The following is a 13,867-nucleotide window of genomic DNA, read 5'->3' as shown; positions in this document are numbered from 1 at the left end:
GCTTTCAAACATGTACAGGAAATGTAGTATGTGCATCCGACATAGGCAGCCCTGCAGCACCACCTGAGGCATGATTGCCATGTGTTAAGCAATGTAACACCATCTAGTATATGCAAACATGATGACCCTGCCTAACATCTCACCCTCACCAAGCATGATGCCACACTATGAAGACAACAAGATCAAGTACAATAATTGGCTGAAGTATTGCTGTTAGTCAAAGGGGAACAAATGGCTGACAGCCTGGGATGACATGCCGAGCAAGACATGATGCTCCACCTGCTAGGGATGGCATGCACCCAGCACACCTGGCTGTGTGGATACTGGCAAAGGCTGTTGTCATCCCCACTGTGCCTTGAATAGGTAAGGCTGGAAACACAAACCCACCACCATAGATAGCACAAGGGATAACAACCTGAACGTAATGCTACCCAATGCCAGAAGTCTAAACTGCAAGATGCATGCAGACCAAACCCACCTCAGCATGGAGAATGGTAATATCTGTTCTGTAACAGAAACCTGGGTCAAGGCTCAGAAGAGCACCCTAATACTACCAGGTTATGCCTTATACCATGCTTTACAGCCCCAAAACATGGAACAAACTACAATAGGAGTGTGGCTATCAATAATTGTCAAGGATAACCACACCCCCAGGTTGGTACCACAGCAAGAAGCAGCATGGACTATCCATGGGCAAGTAAAAGTGGCTCAAACTGCGTCCCAGTTTGCAGCCTGCTACAGACCACCCTCCCAAACCCAGGAACCCCAGTCAGCCTTCCTGAAGACACTGCAGAGTATGAATGTCTTACCAAATACCAAACAAGGCACACACAAAGTAAGACATAGGTGGTAATCCATTATGTACGGAAGAAGTAATCAGGGACCTAGGGACACAAGTGGACAGTAACCCATCATGTGACACTCACATTGCCAAGGTGGCCAGGAAGACCTGCTATATTGCCCACCTTAACATGATAGGATGCACATGTAGATCAAGAGAGGTCACTGCCCCCATACTCTTCTCTTATCAGGCTCATACTTGAGAACAATGCCCCATTTTGGATGAACCTTACCTGACACCTGCAGCAGTTAGAAACACCCCAAACATACTTCACCAAGAGGATAAAGGGTCCAAACATTTGTCATCTGCTGTCTGGCTGAAAAAACCACAGTCCAATTCACATGCATACTGCCCAGTCAGAGGCGATGTATGCCTGATGTACAAGGCCATGTCCAATCCAGAATGAATGGACATGCTCCACTGCAGAAACTCCAAATCATCCAGCAGAGACACCACAGTGAGATATCTGAACCTCAACACATAGATAAATAGGATGTGCTGGAGGGACAGATTCATAACCCAGAGGCTCCTTACACTCTGGAACAGAATCCCAGTCCATGATAGGCTGAGCTCCACACTCATACTCAACAAGAGAAATCTGGTCAAGTGCATGGGAGATAGTAGGTGTACACTGGGGGCCATCTCTGTGTCACATCTAGTAAAGTAAACCCTAAATGGGCATAATATGCACATTGCAAGGCTTGTTGAAAGCCACACACATTCTGTCTAGGCTCAAACATGGCCAGGGCAAATAGCCTAGTATGAACCTATGAACCTATGACGATACAAATTGTGCAGGACACAAAGGATAATCACACAGCTGTCCTAACTGATGGTAGGAACCATGGTGATAATCCACAGATATGCTCTGCATTACTCAAATATCACAAACAATACACCAAACCCACACACATTGTCAACATCCAACCTAACAGATTCTTTGCAAACTCCCCACCAGCACCAAACTGCCAAATATCTATCCCAGCAGAGTGCTAGCCCCTGACATTGCAGATGCTGAGGTAACAGCCAGCATCTACAAAGCAAACCACACAGCATCAATGGTACCAGATGGTGTCCTGGGTTGTGTCCAACAAGAACTGTAAGAAGAATGGAACACCAAATAGCACTACTGCTCACTCTCAGTGTTACCACAGGATATGTACCCAAAGAGCAGTGTACAGCAACAGTGGTCCCTCACCACAAAGGTGGTGCCTGAATGGATACTGCAAACTATCACCCCTCAACCCTGACTATCTTGGTCGACAAAGTAATGGAGAGGATGATCATGGACCCCAGGAATAATGAGATTGGGTACCTACAGACATTGGACCCTACCCAGTGTGGCTTTCATAGGGCAGATCCTGCCCCTTAAATATGTCTGACTCATGTGAAACACGCACCGAGGCCATTGATGAGGGGAATGTGGTTCACACAGCCTATCTGGACTTTGCTAAACCCTTCCATACAATACCCCAGTTGTTCAGTACAGATAAGCTCACCAGCCTAACTATAAACCCCTATCCAAGTAGATGGATTGCAAACCAGCTCAAGGACAGAACTGACCTGGTCAGAAATGCTGCAGCCATGTCAGACTACAAACCAGGTACAACTGGCATCCCACAAGGCACGGTCCTGGGACCTCTCTTGTATGGTATATATGTCACATAGGTACAGGCCAACATGGAATGACTGTGTCTGAACAGGTTCGCAGATGACTACAAACTGCCCACCATATCGGACCCTCCAGCTGACACAAGCATCCTACAAAAGGCACACATAGAAACAGACAAGTGGTGCCACAGCCATGTCAACAAGCAAAATGCAGAATAGTGTATAGTCATCCCCTGTGGAAACACAGTACGTGGCCACAAATTACCACATAGGTGTTAACCCATTAAGTACATCAGAAGCAATAAGAGACCTGGGGACACAAGGTGATAGATATCCTGCATGTGACAACCATGTGTCTGTAGTGGTTACAGAAACATACCATATACCCACCTAATCATGAAGTTAAGCACAGCTAGGTCAGGGTAGGTCATTGTGCCTCTCCAGTCATCCATCAGCAGCCTCACAATTGCATACAATGGCCCTTGTGGGATGTACCTTAGCAGACACCTGCATCAACTGGAAAGACCCCACAAATGCCCCACCAGGAGGATCTCAAAGCTGTAACAGATGCCATGTGTTGCCTGATTAAACAAACTGCAGCTCCACACAGTGCCATACCACCTGGCTAGAGGTGATCTGTGCCTGATGTATAAAGCCATGACCAAGCTGGAATCAATGGACATTTGGCACCATGTAAAATCTGAATACTAATGACCTATGCACATGACAGGCCTGAACCCCAGCACAGACATAAACAGGACATGCTGTACCGATTGGTCCATAACCCAGAAGCTCACTCCACTCATGACTAAACTCCCAGTACAGGTTATCCAGGGAGTCCCTCATTGACTGTCATCCAGAGGAATCATGATGACTGGATGGGAGATGGTAGGTGTACCCTGGATATCACCTGTATGTCACGGGTAGACAGAGGCACAGCACACTAACCTTGAAATATGTCATGGCAAACACCAGTAAATATGTGTGTTGAAGGACAAACACTCTCTGACTAGCATTACAAATGGCCTAGGGCACATGGCCATTGTTTGTCACTGTCCACACAAGTTGTGGAATACATTAACAATGTCGGACAATCTTGTTCTATGTTGTCCATATCTAAACAAAAAGCAACAAGGTCATATCTGCACAACTGGCCCTCAACCAGTCTGGTGTGCTCACTATAAATATTACAAGCAGTGATAGGACTGAAACCGATGATACTGTCCACCACAGTGAAAGTACTGAATCAGCACATTATACGACAATACACTGTTTGGTCAGTATGAAAGGATGTTGACAACTGTATACAAACTAACCCATGGCAACCCTGCAGGCACAGCATAATGCCTGTTAGGTTCAGACACAAAGCAGTTGGGCAGTAAGAACACAACCTGGCATCCAACACTCAACTGTACATGTGAAATATAGATGAAGTCCACACACAAACACAAATGTGGTGGACCACAGATCTCAACATATGGAAAGTTCACACTGGGCATGCTCACACACTTAGATAAATGAGATGTGTCAGTCAAGAAGCCATATAAACTGTGAACTGGGCATGCTCACATACTTAGGCCATGCCACAGTTCAGCAGTTGCACACACATATCTGGCATTTGTATGTGTTAATACAGGAACCTCCCACAATACAGAAATCTGCCCAGTGCACAGAGTGAAATTACAACAGAGACATAAGTAAAGTAGTGGATCCCACTCATATGCAAACATCTGCCACAGTACACAAGTTGTTCATAGAGATAGGGAAAGCTATGGCAATAAATACCCACAAACAGTTTATGAGCAACAGATACTTGCATCTGACAGGTAAACATATGGCTGTAGAGTTCAATACTAGGCTGTTGTCCCTAGGGAATACAGAAGGCTATCCACAGTGTATTTGGCGTCTGCCTCCGCAGTACAGTAGGCCACTGTGCCTCTGCAAAGTTAATGCATATATATGCTCTCCCCCTTACTGATGGATAGTAACAGATGTACATACCTCTTCATAAATAATGATGTCAGCACACTATACATATCTCAGGAGCACCAATGATATCCAGTAATTTGAATAGCGTGCTCAGCTACTGCGTCTCCCACAAGTGTCATAACATAGTTAGATAGGGGTTTGAATCCTGCAAATGCTCAGTGTATGTGTGAATGTTGGGGGGGAGTAGGGTGTGTGCAATTCTATGTGTAAGAGAAATGTCCCTTTTGGCAACTAGTACAACATACCACATGCTGCATATTCCACTGTCTAAACACTGATGATGTCAGCACCCTATAAGTACAGCAGAAGAAAACAAGCCTCCCAGTAATGCAAATAGTGTGCTCTGCTACTGTGTCTTTCACAAGTGTCATAACATAGTTAAGTAGGGGTTTGAATCCTGCAAGTGTTCAGTGAATGTGGGGAGGGGAGTAGGGTGTGTGCAATTCTATGTGTAAAAGAAATGTCCTTTTGGCAACTAGTGCAACACACCACATGCTGCATATTCCACTGTCTAAACACTGATGATGTCAGCACCCTATAAGTACAGCAGGAGAAAGCAAGCCTCTCAGTAATGCAAATAGCGCGCTCTGCTACTGCATCTCTCACAAGTGTCCTAACATAGTTGGGTAGGGGTTTGAATCCTACAAGTGCTCCATGTGTATTTGTGAATGTGGGGGGGTGCAAATCTATGTCTAAAAGAAATGTCCCTTTTGGCAACTAGTACAACACACCACATGCTGCATATTCCCCTGTCTAAACACTGATGATGTCAGCACCCTATAAGTACAGCAGGAGAAAGCAAGTCTCTTAGTAATGCAAATAGCACGCTCTGCTACTGTGTCTCTCACAAGTGTCGTAACACAGTTAGGTAGGGGTTTGTATCCTGCAAACGCCATGTGTGTTTTTGTCACACAGTTTGTCCATGTGTGTGGGGTGTTGTTCCCAATATTGCACGACATAGATTATATCAGTAATGTCAATGCACGCATGATGTATGTGTGTGCCACATACACATATGTACCTGTGACCTTCAATAGTTTCCATGTCTGAAGCCTGCCTCATGTGAATACATGGAATTTGCATTAGACAACTTTATGACTGTGGTGTTCTGTGCAGGGGCTGCATGTGGTATGTGAATATACAGTGTGAGTTGTATATGGTGTCATCCTACCAGCGAGGGATAGACGTCTGGTCTGGAGCATATAGTCCACATGTTGTTGATGAACAGGTGCAGCATGTTTTCACCTCTTGTGGGAGTGGTAACAAGTTGTTCCATAGCAATTCAGTGAATAAATGCTAGGAACCTTTCAGCTAGGGTCTTGGAGCTAGAGTAATGCTCACACTCTATGTTTGGGTAGTTGCAGTCCACCCATATAATGGTGTTTGTAAAGACAGTCATAATCCCAGTGTTGTCAGGAAGGCCAAGTGGGTTTCCTGGGTATGGGAGGGTGGTGTGTGCCAGGCTATGAACCTGAAGGCAGTCTAACCCACTGTTAGTTGCACATGGATAGGCTCTGATGCTTTCTGCTGTGCCACCAACCTGGAGGTGTGTGTATCTATGGTGCCTTTGGATACTTCCCCCCTGTTCTGGTTTGGTGCATGTTTAGGGGACGACAAGCATGGTATGAGGTATGACCTGGCAGTGATGGGGTGCACCTGGGAGCCTTGTACCAGGATGCTGTTACTGCACAGATATTGCTGTTCTCCATGCTAAGGACAGTTTCCAGTGCATGCATCTTGAGGTTTACACTGCTGGCGTTGAGTAGCATTACTATTAGTGTCCTATCCCGTGTGATACCTGTGTAGGTGGCTATGTAATTTGAGCCTTGCATAAAAAGGCACTATGTGTGTGTAGCAAGAGCCTTTGCCAATATACAACGGCCCATGGGTGACAGGTGCAAGCTGTCCCTAGCAAAGCATCATGGCTTGTCTAGCATGTAATCCCACGTTGGCAGGCATTGGATCCCCTTTGAATGTCACTGAAACATAACCAATTGTAGAAATGGATCATCCTGTCTACATATTGTGGCAGCATTCTTGGTGAGGGTAAGATGCTACTCAAGGTCAGGGTCATACCAGCCTGTGCCACATGCTCAGAGAGCCCCTCTATGTCCCCTATCATGTAGTCCAGGGAGGTACATCACAGGTTATTCACACTGGCACGGACAATGACTGAGTCATATTTGTACATGTCTTGGTGTGACCTGTATACTTGTGTTATGTGGTGGATCATAGTGCCCGATGGGCATCTCACCGTGACCTTCTCCTTGTTCAGCCTGGTGAGTGGGACCTCAGTGTACCTGATGATAGAGGTACCTATTACAACTGTAGCAGGTGTGTTGTTTAGCCGTACGGGCTGTGATTGTTCGGCACACAGGCTTTGTGAGCTATGTGTTGCACGTGCTCTGTTCTGGCATAACGTTTGCTTGTGTGTCTGCTTTGCAGGTGTCTGCTGCTCAGGCAGGATGCTATTCTGAGACTCCAAGAATGTTCCTGTGTGTTTATGTGTTTGGATTGCTGTCGTGGTAGGTCTATGTGAGACTGGTATTGTATTCACTGTAGTATGCCACTCCACCTGACAGGTTATGACAGTACTGAGTTAAGAGAGCTTAGCCCCCAGTTTGGCTATGTGGTTGCATCTCTCACATGTGTTGTAAGTTTATGGGAAGGGGAGAGGGTTGTCTGTGTACATGAGGCAGCTGTAACATTGCCACATGACTCACAAATTCACCAACTGGACAGAGAGGAGATTGACAAGTGACCTTTGCACATGCTACCATAGTATTGTGAATTCCATAATAATTAACAATACATAGGGCCAATGGGGAACAAGGTACTCAAGGTGAGTATGTGAAGGTGTAGTGCTTCTGATTTGTTAGTGCTGGCATATATAAATGCTTTCATGAGCAAATGACAGGTAAGTCATATGCAATGTGTTACAGGCAACTTACATGCAAACAGGACAAACAGTGACGTTCTGTCAAGTGAGACATGGACATCAGTACAGTAAGCAATACAGATGTCACTAGGGATCCACAGAGGCACTGTAAATCTGCATTGCAGGTGGAATCAGTGTTTCAGGGAAATAACAAGCAAACATGCATACAAACAAAGCTACAGTCAGCAGGCCTGGATCTAGTCTATGCTACAACAAACAAGGTGTACAACTTCCAGTAGGTAACAGTGCAAATATGCAGGCACTATAAGCCTGTACCCAGAAATTCACAGGTCAGACGGGTAGGGTCCAGCCTCACCTCCCACAAGTGTACAGACCATGTACTTTCGTAATGTAGAATAACTGGCCTGAAACCCAAGTGCTCATACCTGAACTAATATACATTTCGAGTAACAGACACTTAGCCCTCACTCAGCAGTTCCAAACTTAGTAGGATGTATGCTACCTGTCCTGGCACCACAGTATCCTTGACATGTATGGAGACTCTCCCTCCTGTATTAGTTAGTTCTGTGTTTTGGGGCTGATATATACACCCTACAGGTCTGACTACAGTTTCCAATGAGTAAACTTAGGCATGTTGGTGATGGGAATGTTACTGCTACATTAATATACATTGCATTTTTATTCATACACATTCATATCTGGCTCTGTTCAGCTACAGCATCCTGCTACATTTGATTTATATGGCTCTAGACAACTGTGGATGTTTGGTATTTCATACAACCATACTATCTGCATATTGCAAAGGTACAGCAACATATCCAAATTGTGGGACAGACATTCCAGCTTCAGTACTTTATTGCACACATTTCACTCTTTGGTTGTGCCTGTCACATTCATTTCATTCTGTACTGACTGCAGTATACTTTATTTAGGAGTTATTACAACTTTATTGGTGGATTCATACCTCTTTCTCACACTCTCACTTGTTTTATTTTTACAATTCAGGATGGTACTTAATTCTAGGCTTTATTGATATGTTTTACTTGGTTACAACAATCCTTTTCAACAGTCTCACTTGTGTCATGTTTCAGATTTTAAACGGGGATATATTTCACACATGTGTTGTACTCAGCTTGTGTAGCTGTAATTTACAGCCTGCTGCAGGTTATGTACTATTACATTACAGGTGGAACATCTTTATTTCAGACTTGTTTCATTTTTATTTTTGGATTACAGGCTGCATCACACTTATGTAATCACACAGTACTAGCAGAATCTCTCTTACACTGTTACTTGAACTTTTTATTAATAAGTGACTACACTGCACTCTTTTGCAAGCTGTCATACTTATATTTTTTTAACAGTTACAGGGAGAGAATTACTAACCTGCCTGGTGGCGCAACCACACAAGCCTATCGGCATAGGCTCGACGATTCATGGAACGGACACCTGCAGCTGTAATATAAATGAAGTAATATTGGAATACACATCTCCATAATATCAGCTAGGTTAATTTCTTATATAAATAATTACATGTAACTTACTCAGTAGTGGGGCGTTGGGCATTTGCCGGGCCTCCTGGATCCAATGGTTCAGTTGGTCCTGCTTACATCTCTTCAGGTCCGCATGGTAGTGATGGACCTGTTCACCAGTCCTTGGTATTCCTGTGGCACTGGTGAGATCATGTGCCAACCGGTCCCATGCCTCAGCCTTGTATGCTCCCCACAGGACCTGGCCCTGCATGAGTTGGGCCTCATGATCATGGACGAGGAGCCAAACCATATATTTGGACTCCTCAACGCCCCACCTCTGTGCTCGGAAGCAACTACCCTCTCCTACACCTGCCATTCTGACTGCAAATCGATTCCACAATCAGTTATGCTGTGTATTCCCACCTATGGGGCTTATATATGCCGTTTTTCCCGCACTTATCTGTGATTGGCCATTTTGGAAATGTTTCAGCTTCACAAAACCTGCTTTGCCATGCTTCTCTTTCCATTCATTCCTATATATATGCTAATACTGCATTTCTAAGAACAACTGTCATGGCTTAATGGTTCAGTACTTTGACTATGGTGCATGGTATCCTGAGTTCGAGCCTGGCCATTGCTTTTTTATTTTATGACTGTCTACACAGGCTAGGAGGTGTGTCTGTGTAAAGGCAGTTTTGATACAGCTTGCTCAACGTTGCCCGCTGGATAGCTTGTTGGCGCGGTGCGCAGCTCCGCGCAAATGGGTTACGCTGGTTTACACGTCATTTGGCTGTCAGCACGCATATTACGCTCAGCTCAGCTACAGGCACACAGTTTCAGCATGTTACAACACTGCTCAACCCCGGCCACTCATTTTACACCTGTTAAACCACTGCTCACCTACGGGCAGATATACTCAGCTTGTTAGAGCATATCTCAGCTATAGGCACTTCTGACATTTTTTTTTTATTATCTCACATTTCTTCAAAATACATGGCCCATTTCATTACATTTTACATAAAATATAATTTTATATATGTACATATATGTCAGGGAATTGTTTCGTGCTTATTTCACTAGAAATAAAAATTGATGTTGTGGGGGCTCGAACCGTGATTGCCTCCTCTTCAGCCGACATCTCTACCACTACGCTATTGCTTCTTGGCTTACTTTGCATATTTAGATCTTATATGCTTTTCTACTGACTGCTAACTGTGGCTAAGCGACGGGCACGCCCGCGCAAATGAGTGCAATTACGGGCAAACATCTTTAAAACTTATAAAAAAATATAACATGTTCATTTTTACATTTTATGTTTATAGTCTGTGGGGGCATGTGTTGTGTTGTGTTTGTTGACATTTACGCGGACTCTCTCATGGGGGTTTACTTTCGGGACTGTTACTCTTCTGGGGGTGTGTCCGTTTGCAGGACTTGCCCTGTGGACACGCCCCCTACTTTCTTACACGGACTGTGTTAGCCTTGGGTGTGAGTCAGCATGCCCTCATGAATATGCATGGCATGCTGATGTCACACCGTTTAACTACAGCCTCCATGTAAGACTTGTAACTCTTACACGGAGGCTTCGTGAATCCTGCCCAATGTTTTTAGTTTTTTGACTTTCAACAATATCTTACTACCTACTTTAAGAATAAGAGTTAAAAAGTACCTAGACATTATTACATTACACTCTAAAGATGATATGTTATTTGCTGGTGACTTTAATTGCATCTTATCTCTTGAAGAAACAATAAATAACAAAATAAACAAAATTACTTAAGTATCAAAAAACTTAAATAATTATATACATTGTATGAATTTGAGAGATCTGTTTGAACTAGAATTACCAACTTCCTTGAAATTTACTCATTACTCTTATAGATTTGGAACACAGGCAAACATAGATAAAGTTCTATTATCCAACTCATTATATTCCAAGATAGATGAGGTATTGATTGTCTCATTGAAATTTGTGTAATATGGTAAAATAAAAAACTGGTATATTGCAAAATGTAAAGAATGGGACAAAGAATTAACAGCTCTCCAAGTGGAAATTGACAATTTAAAACTTAACCTCAAACCCAATGATAAAACTGCAAATGCTCAGCTCAAAAATCTAAATAAAAATATATCAATATCCTTCAATATAAGATTTCTATAAATTTACTACAATCATACTCATTCAACCCCAAGTGTTTCCATAAAATAGCAATAAGTAAAATTAATTATATTAAAGAAACTATACATAAAGAAAGGAGCAAAGTAGTGAAAGTTACAGATTCGAATGATATATTAAAATGCTTTGATAAATATTATGACAAACTTAATAAAACAATATCAATTTTAAGTAGTGCTTTCATTTTAGATAGATTTTTTAAAGAAAATACACAACAAAAATTATCAAAAGATCATAAGCATAGCCCTTTTCCTTTAGAGAAGTAAAAGAACAAATCAAAAATATAAAACTAAATAAAGTACCAGGTTAAGATGGAATAATTCCAGAACTATACAAACTAATGCCAGATAACCCCCTAAGAATCATATTAAACTCTTTTAGAGATGTTTAAGATACTTCCAACTTGGTCCTTTCTTGAAAATATTCATTTATCACCCCTCTTTTGAAATAAAATAATGATCCTATCTCATGGTCATCCTATCATCCTATATTTCACTTAAATGTGGATTACAAGATTTGTATGTCCATTTTAGCAAATAGAGTAAATGTTATACTCACTTGCTTAGTAAACAAAAAACAAACAGGTTTTATAATTAATAGGAAAAGTTCAAGATTATATATGAAGACTTTTTATTTTAATTGATATTGCTAATAAAACAAGAATGAATTAACCATAATAAGTCTAGACATGGATAAAGCAACTGACTCCATAAACTGGTCTTATTTGTTTAGAACATTTATGGAATAAAACTTTTTCCACTGAATTCATAGAATTAATCAAGAACACATTTAACAAACATCAAGATTGAAAGAATACTAATTTCATGAACTTTAACCTTTAGGAATGAGGTCCATTCCCATCATTGTATTAGAAACTAAAAGAATTGGAAAACTTAAACAAGAAAAAAAAATATTATATACACTGCAGATAGATCAGAAGTAGGGTTGGTTCAGTCATTGCTTGGACTACAGTTAATGCAGTTAAGTTCTCTACTAAGATTTCCTTCTGTGCATTGACTGGCATCCATGTAGTACAATATATTTTAGATGGTGTTTATTGTATTTCAGTGGCCATGTGGTTATTATTATGTTGTGGTCACTAAGAGTATTTAGCAGGACTTGGTACTTCAGTTTATTTGGAATATTTGTTGATAACTATGTCTAAAACTGCTGAGTTACTTTATAAGGGTTGGTCTTTGCTCCTGTAGTCACCAGTTGTGTGAAGTTGTGGAGTGAGGTCATTCCATACAACTGCATCTTGTGTTGGCGTTACTGATCTACATGACTAAGAGAAAATAAAAAAAAAAGTTTTTCTTGCCAGAGCCAGTGAAGCTTAAGTTTTACCTCTGGATATTTTCTCCTAACAAAATGGTAATGTTACAATTACATAATTTAAGGCATATTATTAATTCACAGTTATGCCACAGAGTCAGCATAATGACAACAGACATCATCCACACTGACCAAGTAGTCAGAGACTTAGAAACTCACATAGACAGTAATCTAGCTTGACCATCATGTGTCTACAGTAGTAAGGAAATCATTTGATGTTGTGCAAGTTATAAACAAAGGTATGGCATCCAAGTCCAAGGAAGTATTGATCCACTGTATTTAGTATTCATCAGAGCTATCACTGAGTACAATGCATATCCAACAAATGGAACATCCACAGAGGTTCCTCACTAAAAGAATACAGGGAATAAATGAAATGTCCTATGCAGACTAACTCAAGGCTCTATCCATGTATTCTGTCTCCTACAGGCTGTTGAGGGGGAATCTATGCCTTGCATATAGGGCATTATCAGACCCCACTCTGATGGATCTCCTGAATATCCACAAAACAAACAGCACCAGAATTACCCATTTTAAAAAGCCTTGCCTGTGATATAAATAAGGCCTATTAATAAGGAGACAGATATGCATCCCAGAGACTAGACTCTGGAATAGGCTCCCTATCCATGTGAAGCAGAGTTCCTTCCTAATCCATTTCAAGTGTAACTTGGATAATTGGACGGGGAACAGGAAAATCATTCCTGGCTTGGCACCTATGTCTCTAGTGGACACAGGCAGTCTGTAAATGGTTCATCTTCCAGGCCCCTGCTTGTAAATGTTTCATCTCATAAGCCCCTGCTTAACCTTATCAAGGGTACAAGAACTTGTCAGAGATTTGGGATGCATGGCTAGTCTTAACAAGGCCGTTGCAGTCATTAGCCTGGTACACACCTATGAACCTATGTACTCCTGCCCTTTAATAATATGCTTGCAAAATATTTGCACCCCACTTTTCAGAAGGCATGTAGCCCCCCCTCTAAACTCACTGTATCTATCAAACTCCTGCACGCCAAGTAAATATGGCTGCCCTGACCTTACCTGTTAACAGCCTATTAGTACTAGCAACTTGATGCAGTGCAGAAACCCTCTTATGCTTACCAAGAACTGAGTCTGTAATGGAGAGGTCCAAGTAATTAATTAATCTGGAGGTAAGTGCCTCAAATGACACAGTTTCAGAAATGGCCCAACATCAGTATTGCAGCAACATTTATGGTGTCAGAAAGCATCCATGGCAGCATTCATGACTGTGTTCTCCTGCATGACTAGAAGGAAAGACAACACCTGATGAGCAGAGTGATTTCCCTAGTCCCATGGACACATTTCAATTAATTAGTATGAATACCATATAGGATCTAGCCTGTAAAGAGGCCACTGGCATAGCAGAAAAAAAACAGCAAAAGAAAACCAAATATGTAAACGTGTATATGCACCAAAAAACACACACACACTACTTACACCACTAGCATGCATGTTTTTTCATACTACTGTTAAGATATTAATGTAACTTAAAAAGCTGTATATTTATGTAAATTGCCAGTGAATATTCACGT

Source organism: Protopterus annectens, chromosome 1.part1 (genome assembly GCF_019279795.1).
Source record: "Protopterus annectens isolate FY-2018-M chromosome 1.part1, PAN1.0, whole genome shotgun sequence".
NCBI classification, from domain to species: domain Eukaryota; kingdom Metazoa; phylum Chordata; order Ceratodontiformes; family Protopteridae; genus Protopterus; species Protopterus annectens.
Note: the sequence above shows the minus strand (reverse complement) of the source record.